At 43.8% G+C, this 3,266-nt stretch overlaps 1 long non-coding RNA gene across 1 annotated transcript; it reads right to left on the reverse strand.

Moving 5' to 3' along the window:
- Positions 1-366: 366 nt before the first annotated feature.
- On the reverse strand, positions 367-2,247 carry LOC149873781 (uncharacterized). Its single transcript, XR_016440058.1, has 3 exons — positions 2,193-2,247; positions 1,571-1,640; positions 367-409 (listed from the first exon to the last, which is right to left on the reverse strand). It is a non-coding gene; the product is annotated as an uncharacterized LOC149873781 (long non-coding RNA).
- Positions 2,248-3,266: the final 1,019 nt, after the last annotated feature.

Raw genomic sequence — 3,266 nt, forward strand, 5'->3', positions numbered from 1 at the left:
TGGCAGAGGATGTGTATTGCTCCTTGACATAGAGCACCACACCCCCACCTTTCCTTCCTTCTCTATCCTGCCTGTAAAGCCTATAGCCCCTAATGCTAACTGCCCAGTCATGGGATGAATCCCACCACATTTCTGTAAGCCCTATTATGTCTGGGTTTGAACTGGCTATTCTGAGGGCGAGTTCCTCCTGTTTGTTCTCCATACTACAAGCATTGATATATAGGCATTTAAGGCCTTGCATAGCTGCGTGTGCCACCCCCCGATTTGAGAGACTGTCTGGACCCCTGTTTCTTACCTGGGCACCCCTTGCATTTGTCACCTGTCTTGCTTGGGTGGTGTCTCCTTGTCTTCCTGCAGCCCCCTCCCCCAGCGAGGCTAGTATAAACCTCGCTGTACGAGATCAGCCAACCTGGAAGAGAAGACACACTTGTCTTTAGGAGAGAGGTGAAGCCCATCCCACCACAGCAAGTCCCCCCACCCAAAAGCATGGGTCATTATCTAGGAACCCAAGATTTACACTGATTTTTTTTTTTTATGTGCAGGGTATATTGTAAAAGTTGTCATGTAAAAGTTGATATTTCCTCAAGAGATACTAGGCTGAGAGACCACCTTTACAGTACACAAGGCTTGAGGAAAAGGGTCAGGTTAATGCCAAGTCTTTTATAGCGGGTTACAAATAGAGCTGGGTGAATACATAGAGAGTATTTCCTTTTTACTCTAATGTTAGAAATACTCAGCTATTTTAAATATGCAGCCAAATTATACATGCTGGACCTTGTAAAAATACAAATTACATAATAATAATATATCAGCAATCCTTCTCAGTCGAGGATGATTGTCTTCCATGATTGCTTTTATCTCTGGGTCCAAAGATGGCTGATGAGGCCAATCCAGGATTGACAGACTCTGTTGTAACTCCAGCATATGTTTTCATGAGGAGTGGGTGGCTCTGGATTCTTGATTCAGTCTGCAGCACACAGTTTCTGCAACTTCTGCTTTTCCATCTCCTGTTATCATTATCCCCATACCATGGTCATTATATGATCGGGTACTGTTATGATGGAGACATTTGCAACCTGTGCAGGCTCCAAGTGAGGTCTAAATTCCAGACAGCCATGCTTCACTGACGACTGTGCATTAGGGCTGTGCGACACTTCAGTCGCTGATTCAATTCGGCGAGGATTTGGCCCAATTCAGGGGCCGAATCTCCGAATCCAAATTGAGTCAGGAAACCTTTTAATCTATCTGAATTGGAACCCTCCAAATCAATTTGGAGAGATTCAGAAAGATTCAATGATTTGGACCTAGACACAGCTTTAATTGTGGATTTTCTGCAGGCAGCCTTGATGGTACTTCTTCAGTGACTCGAGATATCTCCTGTATGTTGACATTTCAGCTCTGTACAGTAAGGTAGGGATCATGAGTGATAAACCATGAGCTTGGTTTTAGATGTGATGTTGCAAATAACATGTAAGTATACACTTAAAAATATTAAATGAATGCTTAATATATAAATGGTTACTGAATGGTGTTTCAATAAATGGTTATTCAATTGTTAATGATTGCTTACATCCATGTCTAGCATCTTCTGCTGATGTGCTTGCAGCTGTCCAGCAGTCTATCACACGTGATGCTCATTCCTATAGCATGCACAAACATCTTAAGAGGCATCCATCATCATTTACAAGTGTACCTTAATGTGAAGTGTAACCATCTCTGCACGGGTGTTGGGAAAATGAAGACACATGAGCAGCAGCATGAAGAGATAGACAAGCAGAAGGGGAGGGTGGTTCTATTACAGCAGCAGCCTCAGCTCCAGGGTTTCTGGCCTGACTCAGGAATTATTCATTTGCCATGAATCTGCTGGCATCATTAAGCGAAGATTCACGCGGCCAGTTACCTGCCAGAACTGGCTCTGTCTCCCACTGGGGGACTATGATCTGTATATCAAAAAGCTTCTGCACCATGAAAGGGAGGGAAAAATGCCACAGCCTTAGAAATGATGGTGTCACCAGACAACTGAGACTGTGAAGGGGCAGGGCCTTTCAATGAACTTTGAAACCAGCAGGGCACCTGTGAGAGAGAGTGCTTGCTGGTAGACTGTTATTTTTGGAAGAGACAATCTAGTTTTGGAATAAGGGAATGGGGTTTGGGTGAAGACAAGAAGGTCCTAGCTCAGCCTAAGCACTCACCCCACAGCGAGGTAGACTCCACCAATGTGCACAAAACCAGGAAGCTTGTTTTCCTGCTGGGTCAAGCAAAACAGAAGTGCATACATAAGTTGCTTTTTTCACCATTTAAAACATTTTAGTGCCATGACTTAACAGAAGTGCATGGCTTTACAGCATTTAAGACATGGGTACAGTGCTTTAAATTAACCCTTGGTAAATCAGGTTTTAAATTTGAAGCACTGTATTTGACAGTATTCTAACAACCTACAGAGCTTTAAATAACTTCTGTATGATGGTCAAATTTCTGACCAGTGAAGAAGACCCAGGAGGCTGCAGAGTGCCCCCTGCCTCCTAACCTGGAAAGTACAGAGAGGCTAAGAGGCCCGTACTCACCAAACACTGCACTTCTGCCATATTTAAGAGCACTGTAACTTTATAGTGCTTTAAAAACTGCTCTAAATTACAGCACAGTAAAATGTTCATGGAGCACTTCTGTACACACCTTAGGTCTTCCTGCTGCTGCTGTTACAGCTACCATGCATTTGCCTCTGTTCAGGTCCCTCCCCTCCTGTCTCCTCCTCCCCAGACAGAGAGCATCTGAAATGCAAATCACACAAAAAATGGAGCTGAAACTAGGGACATAAGGCCTTCTGCAAGAAGGACTGAAAGAACATGCAGGTCAACAAAATGTTCATGGTAGATTCACATAGCGCAGGAGAAAGGCTTTTCTAAACTCTTTACCAGGAACCTGGTACAAAGGCAATGAAACAAGTCACACCTGGTCCTTACACAACTGGGAGACCACCCATAAATTCAGTTACTTTCAGTCACTGAGCGTGCTGCTGCCTATATAGCATTTATCTGAAAATTCCTGTGTGTTTGGTTACCTAACCATATACCATATTTACTCACATACCACACCCTTTAAATAAGACATGCATCTTCTTTTGAGAAGGCAGAATGGAAAATAAAGCTTTAAGATTTTTCCAGATCTCACCTGCCGCAGCATGAACTCACCATGACTGAATGATGGCAGCATGGAGCAGAGTTCATTCCTCAGGGTCACTCCCCCTTCCCCTGCAGCTCTACAGCTAG

The sequence above is a fragment of the Crocodylus siamensis genome, chromosome 1 (assembly GCF_052110815.1).
Source record: "Crocodylus siamensis isolate JL-2025a chromosome 1, ASM5211081v1, whole genome shotgun sequence".
NCBI classification, from domain to species: domain Eukaryota; kingdom Metazoa; phylum Chordata; order Crocodylia; family Crocodylidae; genus Crocodylus; species Crocodylus siamensis.